This window comes from Betta splendens, chromosome 2 (genome assembly GCF_900634795.4).
Source record: "Betta splendens chromosome 2, fBetSpl5.4, whole genome shotgun sequence".
Classification (NCBI taxonomy): domain Eukaryota; kingdom Metazoa; phylum Chordata; class Actinopteri; order Anabantiformes; family Osphronemidae; genus Betta; species Betta splendens.
Window position 1 is genome coordinate 15,831,327 of NC_040882.2, and position 20,223 is coordinate 15,851,549.

Genomic DNA, 20,223 nt, shown 5'->3' on the forward strand with positions numbered 1-20,223 from the left:
AGTCACTCACACACATACCTGAAAAAAATCTGCACAAAAAACACAACACCAAACAGTCGTGGAAGAGGACAAGGACATGGCCTTTGATGTTGATGAGGTCTTGAGGCCTGACCCAAGTAGAAGACAGGATACATAAGCCCCCCCTTCCAACACCACACACACACACACACACACACACACACACACACACACACACACACACACACACACAGACACACACACAGACTCTCATTTTGCTCGTTTTGCTAAATTTCCGTAAGAATGTTTTTTTGAGAAAACTATTGTTTGATTACTGGAGAATGTTTTCTAGAAGTCTGAGCAAATTACAATTAGAAATGGAGACACGAAGACTGGTATGTTTCATATAACGTTCATCAGTGTGTTGCTGGTGATGTTTGATAGCAGTGTTTCATTTCTGTAAAGACGTGAGTTGTTGATCTCCAAGTGCTGATTTCTGATTGGCTTGTGTGTAGAGCTGGCCAAATTCTGTGTAGTAAAAGAAGTGTGAAAGCAACAGGCAAAAACTGTCACAACTAAAGACTTGCTGTATGTAGGATTTGTTGGGTTTAATTCGGTAATTATGTCGTAAACATTACTGTTCCTTGTAAAGTGGCTTGAGATAAATATATGTTCTGATTTGGTGCAATTGAATTGAATTGAATTGAATTGAATTGAACTAAATGAGGCATCTGCTGGGATCAGCGCTTTAGATGCTGACTGATTGGAAGTGTTTGTCAGAAGATGTCTTGACCCTGGGCTGGCTCCACCAGCCATTCTGTTTTCCTCACCAGGCCACACCTCTGCTTTGGGCCACGCCCACTCACTCCTTCCCTCAGTAAACTCTTGGCAGTCAGTTCAATCTCTCACACCTCCCACGTCCAGCATTGTGTGAGACCATCTCCTCTGACTTCGTCACCTTCCAAGAAGCCTGCGTCTCAGACAGGGACTATTTATGGGTATTGTCACCGGTTAGTCACTTGGCAAATAAGACGTGCAAAGGCACCTGTCTTTTGATTCATGCAATGTTGCTAGCTTTCAGTTTGTTCATGCCCAGGTTGCCCATGTTTGCCACGCATTGCACTGCATGTAGGACGTGCAGTGGCACCCCTGGCCTTCTGCTTAGCTACGTTTGCTCATGCCGTGCCTTGGACCATTTGGTACTTTGCCTGAGCTCCATGTGTTTAACTTTTGTTTTGGTTATGATGTATGTGTTTTGCCTCCTGATGCATTTTGTTTAGTTTAAAGGAGTGTTTTGTCTTGTGAGTGTTGTGACAAAATAAACTTTCTATTGATTCATGGCCAGCACTGGCTCTGACTCGGTCCAAATGGAGTTCCACAACCTCGATCCTCATCTTGTGTGGCAGATAGTGACAGAAGGACAATGAAAAAAAAATCCTGGACAATATTTGAGATTAATAGTCTTTTTGTTTTCATAAAAAGCCTCTCTTTGAAGATCTTTGAGTTTAGCTTATTAAAATTGGGTCAATGGGGAGTTTATATGTTTAGTGTATTTATAATCATACAAAGTTTACATCAAATTGTTTAGCCTGATTGAAACTGACAACAACTTACTTTAGATCTGGTGCTTGTCTTCGTTTAAAATCCACAAAAGTGACCTTTGACCTGTCACTCATTAGGGACACACAACTGGGTCCAGGTCCAGGTTCAGTTTCAGGTTCAGGTCCAGGTTCAGCAGAGTCTTGTCTCTGATGGGATCTGAAGTTGTTGAAAAATAGCTTAAGTGATTCTCGCGTATTCAGTCAACATTTCCTCATAAGTGACCAATAATAATAAATATGTGGTGATGAAATATTAACTAGTGTCAGTGACTTGGAGACAGAATCAGTCAGATGGTTCCAGTCATCTCACCTCTGAGCTTCAGTCTTCATCTCCATTTTTCTGATTTTAGAAGGAGAGGCTCCCTCCTCTCTGTCCTCACACTGATCCATTCTGCCTTCCTACCTTCATGTGGGGAAGAAACACAAACCATTTTCCATCATTAGTCCTGTAACGATATCAGCTTTTCCACCACGGATTGTCTCCTTTTTGCTGTTTCATATCGGAGTCAGCTGCTGTACTTTACTATCAGTCACTAGATGAAGCCATGAGGCTGTAGCCCAGCACACAATGATAGAGCAACAGCCAGGTCTGTGTATGTTTTTACCATTGATTTCTCCACCACATTACAGTTTTTATTGGTCGCTTTGACGCAGCCGTCCAGTGAAACAACACATTGTCTCAACAGTTCACACACAGGTCTAAACAGCGACTTGCAACCAGGTATATAAACATGTCCAATCAGTCATTACACAGTGAACAGCAAAATACAAACCACTGATCTCAGTGTGAATCAGTGCTTCATTGATCGTCATTGGAGCCTGTTGCTGTTTGTTGTCTTTGTAGTTTGTTAAATTTACCTTTTATGCAACAATTGGGTCCAGATGAAGAAATGCTTTGATTTATTGAATTCATGGAATTTATTTTTCAAACTGTGACAGAAAACTGAAATATTGTAAATATTACAGAAAATACATGTAAAATACAGTCAAATCTATTGGAGAATAAGTCACAGCCACTGTTGATACTGTTGATAGACCTCCTCCATCCATGCTGTAAAGACCAACACAGACCTGGCACTATTTTAAGGTCTAAGGACTGATAGCAAATTGAATATTTTTGTGAAGGAGTGTCAAACAGGTGCTATGGTGAGTTCATACTGGTCTTACTGGTTGCTAATTTTTTGGAATAAAACAATGGAGTTTAGACTGTGTTTTAATGGAGTCAGTGTTAACTGTTTTGTAAAACGGAGGAGAAAATGTGTCAATCCAATGAGAATGGGTTTACACATTTGTATGACGTGTCTGATGCTCTGCTGGAATAGTGATGATGAAGACTGAGCAAACTTTTTTTTTTTAGTAAAAGTAAAGAAGTACATCCATTCTAATTCCTCAAATCAAGAGAAACAAGAGCAAAATGAGAGTCTGTGTGTGTGTGTGTGTGTGTGTGTGTGTGCGCGTGTGCGCGTGTGTGCGTGTGTGCATGCATGCGAGTTCTGTGGATGAGTATAAATTACAGATATAATTTGCGCTGTTTGTTGTCTGCTGTAAAAATAACACTCTTTGTAAACCAAATATGTAATGTAATGTAAAAGGTAACTCCTTTCGGCTTTATCCCGTCAGGAGTCACCACAGCAAATGATTCACATTGTAGCTTTGGCAAGTTTTTACACAGAATAACCTTCTTGAAACAGCCCCTCTCTGAGAGGATTGAACTTACAACCTGGGTGACAGGAGCACGACGCGCTAACCACTGTAATGTCATGTAAAATATAGAAATAAAAATCAGGACTTGGTGCCTCACCAGCCATGAAGCTCACCACACGTCACTGGTGAAAACACAGATACCAGTCGAAATATGTTTACAAAATGTCTGCAAGTGATTGTTTCCAATCTAAAACAAGGTGTTAGTTCTAACACAGGATGACAGACCTGGTGTGTTGTTGACCCAAAGAAAACCAGAGGATGGGCAAACACTCGAGTTTAATTATAACAGAGGAACAGAGGGAACTGAACAGTGATACTGAGTTTAACTCACTTTACTCAGACTTAACACACGACTTAGACTTTTACCACTGAACCTAACACACTTACAATCAACATTAATAAATTCAGGACTTTGTTTTTAGTTAACTCAGCACTCTTTCACAATGCAACTGGAGGGGAAGAGTAGAAGGTGGGTGTGGGAGGGCATCGACAAGCAAGACAGATGTGAGAGGGAGGCAGAGCCAGCTGAGGGATCCCAACACATGGAGAGCCTTTTCTGTGTGATTAAATGAGACACTGTGCCTCAACCCACAGGCAAGGCATGTAGTGTGAAACTTTAATTTATTACTCTGGAGATTGTAGAATACATGCCAAAACATGTTATTGTGTCTGAGAACTGGAGAGACAGCACCTGGTTGTTTGGGTCGAAATTGTCAGGACCACAGCTCCCAGTGAGACCAGTACAGTCATATTGTAACAGACACGTTTTCAGTGGTTTTACCAGAAACCTATTAAGCTCATTAAAACTTTATTTTCTGTCAGCAATTTTAGCTGGTTGTAGAGAGTGAAAGTGAAAGCTAACTAAAGCTGTCTAATAAACATAATAGAAACAGAAAGGCACGCACATGCGCCCTAAGAAAGAGACTCTCATTTTGAAAAAGTATACACATAAACAAAAAGCAGGTGCTCACATTCAAATTAAGTAGTGACTTTATATGTTCCTTTCCTGAAAGACTTAACTGAAATCAAGTTAATTTGTCCTTACTTAAAATACAAAACACACTGGTTTTGTTTCTCTTGATGTGTGGAAATGTAATTTAATAAAAGCAGTCTGTCAAAAAACAATAATCCAGCTTTTATATTTTATGTCATTTCCCATTATTTTCCAGCATACAGAGACCAACAACAACCCGGTACAAAAAAGAGTAAAGTGCCAAAAAGAAGTGAAGCATCAGAGACTTACAGCAGTTCTCAGCAGCGAACACTCTGGGTCCTGGTTCACCTCAAAGTCAGTGGAGATGAAAACGTCTGAACTGGATCACTGCTGGTGGGAACACTGGTACCGACCCACTGAGACCTTTAGAATGAACTGCTTCCTGGTTTCTTCTCAAAGTCACTTCGGTCAAACCTGAATGTTCACTACAGTCGAACAAAAATAATCTTTTGTGGACTGTTGGCTGCTGACTGGAATGTGGTCCTGACTGAACTGGTTTCATCAGGGTTCAAATCCAGTCTTGGGCACTGAGTATGTTCTCGTATGATACAAAAATAACATCAGTGCTAAGGCACAGAGGAATTGTAATTTAATATTTATATATAATAAATGAATAAAATATTCCACCGTACTCTCTAACTCCTAACTTGCATAATCATATTTTTGTCCATCCATATTCACTGATTTTCATTTTCATGCAGAACCATTGTATATTGTAAAAAGTTAAGACTTACATCTCAGAAAAAAAACATAGTCTTATTTAGGTGGATCATCTATTAATTGTCATCATGGAAAGTACAATCATTCAGTTTAGTTGAAAACTGTCCCCAGACCACTAATGTCGTTGTAATAGTTTGTCCTTTATTTATTTTGTCCACTAGATGGTGGAGTAGAGCAAGTGATGAATGAGGTTTTGCTTTTGATAGAACCAATCCGATAAAAAGCCTTAATGCTTCACGTGGCAGTTTTAGCTGAAACCAGCTACTATAGCACCATATCACGAGGCACTTTACAAGTTAACCTCCAACACAGGAAAATTACCAGGCTGGATAATCTGCGGGAGGGCTGCGGAGCGTGTGCGCCCGTCGTGACGTGTTTATTGTGTGTGTGTCATCTGTAAATGTGTAATAATTGTGTGATGTGTTGTAAGCGCCTTGGTCGTGATGAGCGGCGTTCAGGAGCGGCGCAGCTCACAGCGCTGTAGATGAGAAGGCCGAGTACTGGTCGCCATCTGTTGTAGCACGTCACTCGGTCTCCACCTCAGTAACTACTTAAAATAATGGCATGCAACTCTAGCAACTCATAAGTAAAGCAGATTTTATTACAATTTTTAAGCAGGCAATGCAGTCACCCTGATCACAACACCCCCCATACATCACATGATACCAAGTGTAACGGAGTTAGTATTAATTCCACTTGTGGTCAGCTGAGGGCGCTGTCTTCCCCCCTCCAGGGTGGGGTGTCACCAAGAAGACAAGAGAGAAGAAGAAGACTGAAGAGTTGTGGCGGGGAAGAAGTCAAGAACGACGCCTGATGACCCCACTGAAAAAGTAGCGATGGCAGCGTGAATGGCCAGACTTTTGTTCAGTCCAGGAAGTTTGTTTGAGTGTTTTGCACATGCGTATTGTTCTCTCTTTTTGGGAAAGGTTTTGCTTCAAGGATGCTAACTACATGGAGATGAGTATCTTGTGCTAGTCCCATAAATAAACGGTACAAAGTGAACAGACGACGTCCTCCCGACCGTCATTTAATATATAAAACACAACGCAGAGTCACTAAAGGAGGGTTGCTAAACTAACCGGTTGGACGCAAAGTTCAATTGAGTTAGTTACACAAGCAACGTTTCTACATGTACTGAAAAGTTTGTAAAGCTTTTAATCATACACTGTGCACCATCTTTTAATTCGAACATTACTAAATTACCAATTTTAATATTCTACTTTAAAATCACAACTTGATTATAAATCTACCTGCTACATCAATCCTCATAAGCACAATAGTTGCGCATCTCCCTCTGGACGCCAACCAAACGACCACGTGGCCACACCGCAACGTCCAGCAGCACTACACCATAAAAACAACAAAGCCTCAGTCTAATAAAACCATTGTCTGCCACAATGCTCAATGCACAATGTTCTCCACTTGGTTGCTCTCCCCCACCATCTCATTGTCCCGGAACACTCCTTATTGCTGTCCTATGCACCTATCGGAGTGCCCCCCCCTGCCCCACAGGGGCGATGGAGTACACTACATCTTGCTCAGAAGGTGGCTGGACTTCCCAATAGGGTTTGGGTAACCAGAAGTCCTGGGTCTTATTATGGTCTCTAACAGAACAATTCCTAGCATACACCAAGTCACCCTCAAAATCTGGACTTACACCCTGATTCTGATCATTTAGAAACTGATTCAGCTCGTTTCACCGAGTATATCATACAGTATGCAACCACCAATTGTCATGTTTTTTACGTTTTATTTTGACAACTCCCTGTGTAATCTCGGTCTGCCCTAGTTTCTCCTGTTTTATTTGAAGCAGTTCCTGTCTGTGTAGTGTTTTACTTTTCGGCTCATTCATGTGATTCACCACCTGCAGCTCATCAGTAATCAGTATGAATTGGTATTTAAGCCCCAGCATTCACCACACTCTTTGTCTGATCACTTACCTGTTCAACTCTCCAGCGTTCATGTCGAGTAAGTCCAGCCATGTACCAGTTTTGGATCATCGTGTTTTTGACCTTGCCTTGCCTGCTCTCTGTCGGTACTGATTTAGACTCTGCCTATGTATTTAAACTTTTCCTGGAGACTAACTGCCCTTGCCTGCTCCCTGTCTGTACCCTTGCCTGGATTTTGCTAACCTGTGTACCGACCTTTGTCCATCTGACCAAAGATTGCATTAAAACACACCAAACACAGTGCTGTGCATTTGGAGTGAACAGGACTGCCAAGCAAGAGGTTCGTCAAAGTCTGCATTGATGTTTTGGGTGCCCGGGCGACAGGACCCATGACCTAAACACTTCACTTGTCTGGCATTTAGACAGCTTCACGTTTAACCCCTTCTTCCCCCTCCAACCATTCCTGATTATGCTGCACATAGATGAAAAAACTATCACGTCATCCAGGTAGCGCAGTAAAGACTGGTGTCTGCAATCTCCAAACAAACGCTTCATTAGGCGCTGAAAAGTGATGGGTGAATTATATAATCCAAATGGCATTTGATTAAACTCAAATAAACCAAATGGCGTACAAAATAGTGTAAAGCAATAGTTTGATACTTTGAGATGCCCCAGGTTTTCTCACAAGCACCTGCCCTTGATAAGGAAGATGCAGCCTGTAGTTATTTGAGATTTGTTCCAAAGAAACCAAAACAAACCAGCACCTGGTCACAAATGGCAGATGTTAAGGAGGATGGGATTCGTAGCAGTCAGCTAGTTATACCCTGATCCAGAACCTGATATCCTTATGAGGTGTCGAAGTTTAGATCTGCTTCCGCTTTTATTCTGAAGGACTTCCTGCCATAATCACACCACAGCTGTTTTCCCTGTCACTACGGGTCCTCATTACACACACCTGTCAATAATCAGTAATCTGCATCAGTATTTAGTCTCCACCTCACACACTCTCCACTTGCGTGCAATCCACCACTTTCCAGCGTCCTTGTATTTTGCCTAGCCTTGTGAACCTGAACCTTGTTTTTGACCACCGTGAACGACTTCTGCCTAATCCTTGTCTGCCGTGTCCACCAAGCCCACCTGGTAACGATCCCGCATTCCATTCTGACCACGAGTTTGCCTTATCCTTAACGGTACTGGATATCTGCCTGCACATTAACAGCGTGGCTCCGCCAGGAGAACGCCGGGGCAGGACTCGTGGAGGCAGTCAATCGTCTCTCCCCGGGAAATCCTGGCGGAGCCACGCCGATCCAGGTTCTGGCACCCGCAGCAGCGAGTGAATGAACTACACTCTCCCGCGTTTCCCACGGAGAGAGCCAAGGTGGCTGTTATTGGAAAAAATAGTTTCTTCCTTATTCTATGCAGTTATTATATGATTTATGACTTATGTTCTGCAATCAATAGCTTATGTTTTGTCTTACTGTAAGTTATTGACATTTCACCTACATTGTTCAATGGTTGTCTCTGCCTGATAGACTCTGAACTCTAACTCCCAAACCCAAGGCCGGGGAGTTGTGTCTCTGTCTGTTGAGACTTGGTGCTCCTTTCTCACAGATAGTTGGACGTCAGCGATGCGTGTGAGAATGTAAACATCTCCACACACGGCGACAGGGATGAGATGCAGTTTGCATGTAGTCTGATTGGGTTAGGCAGACATTCCACCCTAGTCGAACGGAGAGGTTAAAAGGCAGAAGCAACTTGAGGATCGTGGGCTCTTTTCCTCACACCTTCGTGGTGTGTGCATAGATCTCCCAAGCTGGTTTTTGGTTTGTTGATGTGCACGATCAATATCCATGCTTTCTTTTTGCTTTCCCCATTATTTTTATTTTCCTTTATTTTTATAATAAATCTCACAAAAGACAATTCTCTCATCTGCCTCTTTATGGGAAATTTCCACCACAGTGGCGTATGCAATTTTGCACCTGACTGGGGAGGCTGAAGTGTGGGCGACCGCCGAGTGGCAAAACGGTTCGTCATGCATGTTGTCATTTAGAGCCTTCTCTGATGCGCTTAAACATATTTGTCAAGAGATCACACGCGAGAGAGAAGCAGCGCGGAAGCTGGTACACATTCGGCAGGGCGGAAGAACCACGGCGAAGTATTGGGCGACGTGTTCATCCGCGGTCTCTCGTGGCGCGTCAAGGACTGTCTGGCGGCGCGCAATCTGCCGAGCGATCTGAACACCTTGATCGCGCTGGCCATCCAGATAGACCAAAGACTGGGGAGTAGCGAGCGGAGCGGAGCGGAGCGGAGAGAACGAGGTAATCGCACCGAGGCAGGACGGAAAACGTTCTGAGAGGTCAGTGCGACGCAGACAGTTCTTCCGCCTCGCGGAGCTCAGGAGGGGCCCAGCTAATGGAGGAACCCATGCAGCTGGGACGCGCACGTCTCTCCGACTCAGAGAAACGACAACGATGCTCTCAGGGCTTATGTTTGTATTGTGGTCAGAGTGGGCATTTTGGAGTAAAATGTCCACTAGACATTTGGCACTGCCATCATGTTTGGCAGTGCCACCACCATTTCCTGGTGGTGGAGGCTTGCTATCATCCGGTGGTGTTGGGCCACACCTGGCTTCAAAGGCACAACCCCAGGCTGAATTGGAGAAGCGGCGAGGTAAGTAAGTGGGACGCAGTTTGCAGGAACACATGTTTTCAAGTCGCAGCCGAGGTAGAGAACCCACCGGTCGGATCGGAGCGAGAGAAGATAGACCTAAAAGGGGTTCCGGATTGTTACCATGATCTCTCCTCTGTGTTCAGTAAGTCCAAGGCCATGTCCCTACCCTCGCATAAGAGCTGTGATTGTGCCATTAATCTGCGGCCCGGATCCATCCCCCCTATGGGGAGATTATTCCAGCTCGCCCCAGCAGAGAGACGATGAATACCTGGACCCTGCCCTGGCAAGGGGTATCATCAGGCCTTCTTCGTCCCCCGCAGGGGCAGGGTTTTTCTTCGTGGGGAAGAAGGATGGCACCCTCCGACCATGCATTGATTACCGCGGCCTCAACGACATCACAATTCGGGACTTGTACCCTCTTCCTCTCCTCTCGTCCGCCTTTGAGTTGTTGTCGGGGGCCAAGTGGTTCACGAAACTGGACCTTCGGAACGCATACCACCTGGTTCGGATCCGCGAGGGGGACGAGTGGAAGACGGCATTTAACACACCAAGTGGCCACTATGAATATCTGGTGATGCCATTTGGCGTCACCAACATTCCCGCTGTCTTCCAGGCCTTTGTCAGTTAGGTTTTGAGTCCTATGATTAACCGCTTCGTGTTCGTTTACCTTGATGACATTCAAATTTTTTTCTAGCACGGAGGAGGAACACAAAGCTCATGTCCGTCAGGTTCTGAAAAGGCTGCTTGAACACTGTCTCTTTGTAAAAGTAGTGCGACTTCCATGTCGACACCTTATTGTTTCTTGGATTTATCGTTTCCCAGGGCCGGATCCAGATGGATGCGGCCAAAACCAGGGCGGTGGAAGAATGGCCGGTACCCCAGTGTCGGAGAGATGTTCAACGCTTCCTGGGCTTCGCTTTCTATTGTCGTTTTATTCGGCGATTCAGTAGTATACACCAGCTAACATCTCTCAAGACTCCTTTTTCAGTGGTCAACCGAGGCGGAGTCGGCGTTCCAGCACCTCAAACGGAGCTTCACCACCGCACCCGTGCTTTGCATGCCGGACCCAGCAGGCCAATTTGTAGTAGAAGTGGACGCCTCGGACTCAGGGGTTGGTGCGGTGTTGTCGCAGCGTGATCCAGCTGAAGGTTCATGTCCCTTAAGCTATCTTCAGCTGAGAGAAACTATGACATCAGAAACCGGGAACTGCTGGCAGTAAAGGCCGCACTTGAGGAGTGGAGACACTGGCTAGAGGGGGCAGAACAGCCATTTTTGGGTCTATACCGACCACAAAAACCTTGAGTATATCAAAACAGCCAGAAGGTTGGGCGTTATTCTTGAGTTGGTTTCACTTTCACCTTTCATATCGCCCAGGATCCAAGAACACAAAACCTGATGCCCTCTCCCGTCTCCATGACAACCTAGACGCCCCAGTGGAGCCAGATCACATTCTGCCAGCAGGATGCCTGGTGGGAGCAGTGACCTGGCTGGTGGAGCGACGTGTCCAGGAGGCCATCCAGGGTCTTCCAAGACCACCCGCATGTCCCCCCAATCGTCTGTTTGTTCAAGGAACTCCTCGACTGCAGGCGCCAAGGACAAGGGTTCCAGTATCTGGTGGACTGGGAAGGCTACGGGGCAGATGAGAGGTCTTAGGTCTCGTCTCGGGACATCCTGGACCGCTCGCTTCCACCGGGCGCATCTAGAGGCACCTGTCCCAGACGAGCTCCGCCAGGAGAATCGGGTTTCGGCGACAGAGGTGACGCCTAGACCCGGTCCCTCCTCCTGACCCACCCTCCGCTCGCTCTGGTCGGGGGTCCTGGGGGCTTTCCTTGGGCGCCGTGGTAGATGCCCTAGGGAGGGTTACTGTCACAGTTTAGATCTGCTTCCGCTTTTATTCTGAAGGACTTCCTGCCATAATCACACCACAGCTGTTTTCCCTGTGACTACCGGTCCTCATTACACACACCTGTCAATAATCAGTAATCTGCATCAGTATTTAGTCTCCACCTCATACACTCTCCAGTTGCGTGCATTCCACCACTTTCCAGCGTCCTTGTATTTTGCCTAGCCTTGTGAACCTGAACCTTGTTTTTGACCACCATGAACAACTTCTGCCTAATCCCTGTCTACATTGTCTGCCGTGTCCAACAAGCACCACCAACCAACCCACCAACCCACCAACACACCCGTTGGTTGCAACCCGCAGCCGTTTGTTCTTGTGTCCAAGTCTCCTGCCTCTGCTCCTGTCGCAGAGCCTGCTTCCAGCTCAGCTCCTGTTGTCTTTGTTCACATTCCTGCCGCGGTAGCGGTTCCAAGTCCAAAACTGCCTCCTTCCCCAACCAGAATATCCCCAGCATTGTGGATTGACCCAAAGTCACTTGTAGACATTACTTCATTGTCTTCCAGTCCATAGGCCAAGAGGGATGCCTACCTGGAGGTTGTGCAGCTTCGTCACAGGACTCCAGGAATACAGGAGACTCTGGGACTAGCTGAACTATTCCCTGAACTGAATGCTACTCGGGCTTCTCAAGTCACGGCTACACAGCCTGTTCCAGTCACGGCCTCGCAGCCAGTTCCAGTCATGACTCCTCAGCCTGCATCACCCTCAGTCTGTTCCAGCCACAATTATGCAGCCTGCTGCTGCTACCGCTCTACAATCGGCTCCACTGCTCCAGTCTCCTGCCAGCCACACCATCTCAGCATGTCACCGCACCTCAGCCTGTTCCAGCTACAGCATTGCTGCATGCTCCTGCATTTAACCCACAGACTGTTGCTGCAAAGTCTCTCCCTACCTCTGATGCCTCGACCACCAGGCTGCAGTCCAGTCCAGTCAGGTCGTGTCAGGCTGCCGCTGAAGCTCCAGTTCAGTCATGTCAAGCTCAAACTCCAGGTCAGTTATGTCAAGCTCCAGCTCCAGCTCAGTCGTGTCAAGCTTATGCTCAAGCTCCAGTTCAGTCGTGTGAAGCTTCTGCGCAGGCTCCAGTTCAACCCTGTCAAGCTCCTGCTCCAGATCCAGTACGGTCACATCTTGCTCCTGCTCTGCATTGAAGCCTCGCCCGACCCACCGGCCTTTGCCCATGGCGGTCTGAGGAAGGCCATTTATACCTTTTACCCTGGTGGTCCGCTGAAGAGGACCCCTCTAGCCGTGGTTTCTGATGGTCTTGCTAAAGACCACTCCAGTCCAAGTTCCTGATGGCCTGATGAAGCCCCTCTAGCCCTGGTTTATGATGGTCCGGGGATTACCATGGCAGTGCTTGTTACTGATGGTACAGATGGAACGCCTCCAGTCCTAGTTCTTGTTGGTCCAGAAAAAAACATTCCAGTCTTTGTTCCTGCCGGTCCAGTAAAGCGGACCCCACCAGCACTTGTTTCTGATGATCCAGAAGACCCCTACAGTCCTAGTTCCTGATGGTTTGGAAGAGAATCCTCCAGTCTTTGTGACATTCAGCCTCCGCGCCACTAGAGGCGCTCCTGGGGTTTTTGTGTGGGTCTGTGAGCTCATTTCCTGTCTAATTAGTTGACCCACCTGTTTTGGTTTGTATTTAAGGGATGTCTTTTGTTTCACACACTTGTTGTTGTGTACGCGGTTGTAACTTGGAAGCTACACCAATGTTATAGTTAAAGAGGGGAGAGTTAAAGAAGTGGAGTTCCTTTTGTTCATTTGATGTGCTGTCTCACCAGTTATGGTTTGTGAGTGTCTTGTGTTTTATGTTTCATGTTTAGGATCTTGCCCGTGTTACGGAGCGTGTTTTGTTAAGCCTGTTAGACAGTGCTGTGGTTTAGTTCTTAGTTGTCCTCAGTTAATGTCATGTGTTCATGTGTAGGTTTCTGCCCGTAGTGTACGGAGCGTTAAGTGTTTAGTGAGTTAGTTTTTCATAGTGTTTTCCTGCATTGCAGCGATTTTTAGTTCTGTGGTGGAAATTTTCCATAAAGAAGCAGATGAGAGAGTTGTCCTTTTTCTGCGATTTATTGAAATAATAAAGAAAATAAAAATAATGGGGAAAGCGTGCACATCAACAAACCAAAAACCAGCTGGGGAGATCAGTGCACACACCACGAAGGTGTGATGCAAAGAGCCCACGATCCTCAAGTTGCTTCTGCCTTTTAGCTTCTCTGTCCGACTAGGGTGGAATGTCTTTCTAACCCAATCAAATTACATGCACCATCTCTTCCCTGTCGCAGTGTGTGTGAAGATATTTACAGAGACACAACTCCCCGACCTTGGGTTTGGGAGCTAGAGTTGAGAGTCTATCAGGCAGAGACAACCATTGAACAATCTAGGTGAAATGTCAAATGCATACAGTAAGACAAAACATAAGATATTAATTGCAGAACATAAGTCATAAATCATATAATAACTGCATAGAAATAAGGAAGAGACAATTTTTCCCATAACAGTTCACACCTGTTGTGTTGAACTGGATCCTGCCATGCAGTGAGTGTTTGTTGTATTGAAATAAACCCTTTTGATGTTAACTGTAAACTCTGTGTTGGGTCGTGCATTTGGGGTCTCCCCCCCTCTCCCTCTCGGAACCGACGGGGGGAGTTTGTAACAGTCTTAGCTCCTGTTGGTCCAGAAGTAACCATTCCAGTCTTTGTTCCTGCCTGCCCAGTAATGTGGATCCTACCAGCCCTTGTTCCAGATGGTCTGAAGATGACCACTCTAGTCATGGTTCCTGTTGATCTGGAATCAACCATTCAAGCCTTTGTTCCTGGCGGCCCAGTAAAGTGAACACCTCCAGCCCTTGTTCCTGGCGACTTGGTAAAGCAAATCCCTCCAGTTCCAGCTCAGTTCCTGATGTTCCAGAAATGACCACGTCTGCCTTGTTTCCTGGTGGTCCGGAAATTACCATACCTGCTTCGCTTTCTGATGGTCTGGAGGTGACCACACGTGCCCTAGTCCCTAGTGGTCCAGAGTCGGCCACTCCTGCCATGTTTCCTGGGGGTCCAGAGGTGACCACTTCTGTTTAAGTTCCTGGTTCTGTCAGAAACCTGGACTTTCAGTTGTTGTTTTTGCCATTTCCTGTTTTATTTTGTACTATTTCCGGTTTGTTGTGTTCTGCTTAGTTTCCACTTGGCCATCTAGTCATGCAATTTCACCAGCCATGACAGTCATCAGCCTTCTTATTTATACAACAGTACTCACCCCTATTATTTGCCAGATTGTTGCGTGTTGTCCAGCGTTTATTTTGTTTTCTAGTCCGTGTATGAACGTGTTCCAGTTCCTGTTTTTGATCCTGTTTGTCTAGTCCCTGTTGGGACCGCTGCCTGTGCTTGGATTTATTGTTTCTGACCATTGCTTGCCTGAATATTCTTTTGCCTGTGGTTTTGGAACTGACACCATTAAAACCCTTTTTTACTTCCATGTTGTGCAAAGGCAGGTTATTGTTGGTAGTTGCATAGATCCTTCGGGATCAGGGCTGATCAGCTTTCTGTTAACCATTCAGGTTGGGTTCCATCTACTAGCAGCCACATTTGTGCCACCAGGCACTCATGGAGTGAGGTAAGCTTCTTCAACCAGTAGGCATGGATCATGTCAGGGTCTGTTGCTGTCCAGTTCTTTATATTGGACACCCTCTCTTTGATCTGTGTTTAATGCATCTACTCTTGTGTTATTACCCTGTTTTGGGGCAGTTCTGGTAGTGCCAAGTGAATTAGCAACACCACCTAGTCTCAGAAAGGGCTGAGTTACCTGAGATAAGGAGCGTGTAAAGGAGCGTGAAGTGGGACTATCGTGAATAAGGCTTGCGGTCACACGAACACGTGGGGCTATATTTGGTGATCGCTGTGGTGGAAATTTTCCATAAAGAAGCAGACGAGAGAGTTGTCCTTTTGTGCGATTTATTGAAATAATAAAGAAAATAAAAATAATGGGGAAAGCAAATAAAAAGCATGGATGTTGATCGTGCACATCAACAAACCAAAAACCAGCTGGGGAGATCAGTGCACACACCACGAAGGTGTGATGCAAAGAGCCCACGATCCTCAAGTTGCTTCTTCCTTTTAGCTTCTCTGTCCGACTAGGGTGGAATGTCTTTCTAACCCAATCAAATTACATGCACCATCTCCTCCCTGTCGCAGTGTGTGTGAAGATATTTACATTCTCACACCTGCATTGCTGACGTCCAACTATCTGTGAGAAAGGAGCACCAAGTCTCAACAGACAGAGACACAACTCCCCGACCTTGGGTTTGGGAGCTAGAGTTGAGAGTCTATCAGGCAGAGACAACCATTGAACAATCTAGGTCGAATGTCAAATGCATACAGTAAGACAAAACATAAGATATTAATTGCCGAACATAATCGTATAATAACTGCATAGAAGTAAGGAAGAAACAATTTTTCCCATAACACTCCCCCCTTTTGATTACACATTATTCACTAAGAAGAAAAATTGTCAACATTACATTCTGTAATAATAAAAGCCCCTTGCAAATGAAACAATAAGTGTATTAAGTCAAAATTCAAAATCAAAAATACACCTTCACATAAAATGCAAGTAACTTAGGGATAAAAGGTTGGGAGCTGTTTTGGTGGGTAGTTATACAAGAATAACTTCTGTATAAGCATGTGAAGAAAATAAGTCAATAATCATATTTGTATCAGATTATATTTTGTGATCAGATATCCTAAGACCATCGTCAAAATCATTAAGTGAATTAGAGTTGGGGTTTTTGAACATAGTGCATTGTGTCATTTGATAGTGATTGCTGAGGTCGCACGCATGATGAGACCTCTAACTAGTGGGATAACGCAAAAACCAAACAAGAGAATCACAGGCATCTCAATGATAAAGGAAACAGCTGTGGACATGAGAACAGATTTCCATTTTCCAGACATTTCGTCTAGCCAATTCCAAGAGAAAGAATCTATACCAGAGTTAGCTGAGACTCTGAAGGCCGTGGAGCGCCTTCGCCAAAATACCATTAGAATCAGTGTTATTCAGGATGTAAGTACAACATACCTCGCCAAACATAACACAAACACCTCTTTTCTCTGCTAACAACGTGTCTACGGCCATTCAATTGTAATGTAATAAAGACAAATAATGTATGATAGCCATAGGTTTCCGATGGGGTTCTGTTTCATATAATCTTAAGATAGATTTCATACTTTCGGATCTTTAATTGTACATTTGGGTCTAGAGCGAATAGGAGAATCAGGGATTTAACCAGAATGATGATGCGTTTTGTCTCATAACCTCTGTCATCTGTAAATGAAGGATAAAAAGTAATTGTAGCAGTGACTAAAGTGATTGTGAGTACATTAAACACCAAATCAACTTTAGGATATTTAAACTCAGTGTTGTGAATTATGTGAAATTTTCTCATTCAAAAGTAGTGTGTAAAGTTACATAGAAACATCATATGATCAAGGCAGCAATCCAAGTAACATAAAATGAAGTCTAACACAACATGTTTACAATTGATGTCTCGTAACAATCTGCTTCTTCCTGTTGAACATTAGCATTAGATTGTTTCCAACCTGTGTGTTGAAGTATTGACAGTTCGTTGGAGTTCTTCAGGTTGTGATCAGCTGATCACAGAGACACTTGGGATTTGTTATCACCGCCAGGTTTCCTCCCAATGTCGTCTGAGTCACTGTCACTCCCGTGATGTGAAGAGTCTACACGTCGTCCAGCGTCGGCAAGTCAAGGCTGTCGTGTGTGTGTTTTCTCAGGAGCATGTGTGTAGATGTACTGTATGGTCTGATAGTGTGATTCACCGGCGCAGCTTCAGGCGGCGCTTGGCTCACACCTTTAGCTGAATGGTCAACGCAGCCTCGCCTCAGTGCGTGTGTGAGCACAGCGAGGGTCGTCCTTCTCAGTTCTTTTCATCAGTGGTAGTTTTCTGTGAGATGTAGATGGAGGGTCGTCTGTTGGATCCGGGACCTTCCTGGATGGAGTGGATCCAAGTCGCTCTCTCTGTGACCTTTACAGCCGTGTGGGTCGTCAGAAGGACGTGGAAGGGACCTCGCCACCGTTTGGAGTTCCAGTGCTTCCTCCTGAACTCCTTAACGATCGCCCAGTCCCCTGGTTGGATGGTGCAGTGGTCCTGTCGCCTGTTTTCATCAGTTGGGAAATCTGAATTGTGGGGAAAAAGTGTTTGGGCGGCACGGCTGCCATCAGGCCCAAACCAGACTCCATGGCTACAGGTGGAACCATTCGTCTGCTAGAGTCTGCGTTCCTGTGAGGTAGAAAATGTTTAAAGCACAGGGAGAGAGAGGAGGAGAGGGTAGAGAGAGTTGGAGAGAAAACAAGGATCAGGAGAGGGAGGGGTTTTTGGGCAGCAACCTTTGCAGCAGCGTCTGCAGCTGCATCTCGGCCGAAACAAAGTTGTCAATGATGTTGTCAGTCGGACAGTTACAAACAGCATTAGCTGTAGGAAGCAGGACAGCGTCAAGCAAAGCAGCAACCTTATCATGATGTGAGATAGGTTTGCAATCAGACTTCAAAAGCTTCCCATGCTTCCACAGAGCGTCTGTGGAGTCTGTATAGATGGTAACACACTCTCCTTCTGCTAGTTTACAGGCTTCAGTCAATACGATCAACTCTGCAGCCTGAGCAGAGTAGTGTCTTAGCAAAGAGCCAGACTTTAAGACGACCTCTTGATAGTAACGTTCAGCATGTTGAGCAAGGTGGTGTTGTATTTAAGCCGTCGGGCTGTAGAAAGATGGGATGTTTTCTGTTCCTAAAGAATCAAAGTCACAGCATGAGGACAAAAGAACAGAAGTCGTACAACCTGATTTCTCATTCACTGTTTGAGTGAAAGGTTGCGTAGGGTCAGATCAGGGAGACCCAAAGTAGGAGCCTGAGATCAGTGAACGTTGTTCAGCCTCAGACGTCCACGTGAGACAAAAAGTAGACGATGAATATGTCTGCATCAGAACCCTGAGTGGGGCCTCAAAGACAGTAAAGTTAAGAATGAAGTTCCTACAATAAGAACAAAAACCTAAAAAAGATAAGCTGTTTGTACGTTTATACGTGCACGGTTTAGGCAGGTTTCAAATTGCTTCAACACTGTTGGGTGAGATGGATTTGCCATCAGCTGTAATTACAATGACCCAGAAAATAACCTTAGTCTGAACAAACTGTAATTTAGACAGGCTCTCTTTGTGGCCTGTAGCATCCAATGTTTCAGTAGCTTAGTGGTGTTTGCAGTAATGCCATCTATGGCTTCCTTTAAGAGGGTGTTGTTGTTTACATGGTCTGTGGTCAGATTTAGGTGTGATGACCACTGGTTCACATCCTCTGATCAAACCTACATCATGTCTGTGTGTGAGCCACAGGGAAGCAGGGCTTCCTGTAAGGCTGAGTGTTGGGTCAGAGCGTCCTCTGAAAAATAAAAATAAAAACAAAAGCATGTAGGGTGTCATTAGAATGTGGAGGTACCAAGTTCACTGTTTGCTGCACATGACGGGCAGAATAAAAAAAAGTTTTCTAAAAGTATGCAAAGTAGGTGATTACGTCACATGGGGTCGGAAGTCGTTCACCAGTCTCCACCCCGTTGACATCTGTTCACGAAAGGACCCACGTCCTGTCATCTGTCTCCATCATGTTTTCACAGAGGGACGTGTGGAACTGTAGAATAAACTTAAAAAATCTTTTTGTTTGTTAGCAAAAGAAATCGCAAGCGCAGACCTGTGTTCATCCCAAAAGAGGGAAGTTGAGGTCAGTTTGTGTGTGTGTGTGAAATCATAACTCTTCAAACCTTTCATCAGGACCAGAAGACACGTGTGCTGTACAGGACAGGTCAGATGCGTCTCTGGAGGTCGTATCACATGGAAACAAGCTGTGATGCAGCCTGTGTGAGGGGCCTCAGTTACAGCCCCCCCCCCCTACTTCAGCAGCCACTGATAAGAGCACAGCTGAGACAAAAGAGGGATTATTTAGAATGTCTGTAGATGTAACCTGCACTCCGTCTGGAGTGGAAATCAATCAAATAATAGTCTTTTAATAGTCTGGTACATACAGTAATTATTATTACTTCTCTCTAATAGTCGTCTTCCCTTTAATAGTCATTAATAGTCGGTTTCAGTCGGTTTCAGTCTTCCTATAGTCTGTTTTTTTGTTTTTTTCTACAGTCTGTTTTGTTTTCTCTATAGTCTGTTTTGTTTTCCTACAGTCTTCTAGTCTGGCCAGACAAACCTATATTGTGCACAAGTATTTTTAGAAACATGGAGGATTTTATTACTGAATTTGTTGCAAGTTAAATTGTTTAAACCCATCAGACTGTAAAGTCATGCAGCAGTTGTCATTTAGCTGTTTGTCATCATTTTAAAATCACTCTGTGGAATTTTTTGAGCAAAAAGCGATTCCTCATTGCGAGCAGATAAGCATGAACATGAATTTGAGCGTGTATCAGCTGTAAGCGTGTTTCTTCATTGCGTGTATGAATGTGTGTGTGTTTGCGGTACTGTTTTCTACATCACGTGAAAAGGAACCGTCACCTTCCTCCTTCCCCAACCATCAGTCTGATGTGAGCGCCAGTGGGTGGAGCCTGACGTAGATGGGACAGTTGTTTCTCGATTAAAGACCTTTCCTGGATCCTCAGATGCAGCTCTATTGGGCCGATCACGTCTGAAGCCTCTCCTGTTGTTTCAACCAGTGTCCGTGTCAGAGCACGTCTTCTCTGCTGTTGCTCTGTCCTTGTTTTCCTTTGCTGATTGTCATAAGCAGGTGTCTGTG

At 45.0% G+C, this 20,223-nt stretch overlaps 1 protein-coding gene and 1 long non-coding RNA gene across 2 annotated transcripts in view; both read right to left on the minus strand.

Annotated features, from left to right (window-relative positions):
• The window catches only part of LOC129603631 (NLR family CARD domain-containing protein 3-like), a 43,558-nt gene that overhangs the window by 10,209 nt on the left and 13,126 nt on the right, over nt 1-20,223 (minus strand). The gene's annotated exons all lie outside the window — the stretch shown is intronic.
• Nucleotides 1,657-4,650, minus strand: LOC114849555 (uncharacterized). Its single transcript, XR_003784642.2, has 3 exons — nt 4,507-4,650; nt 1,870-1,962; nt 1,657-1,716 (listed from the first exon to the last, which is right to left on the minus strand). It is a non-coding gene; the product is annotated as an uncharacterized LOC114849555 (long non-coding RNA).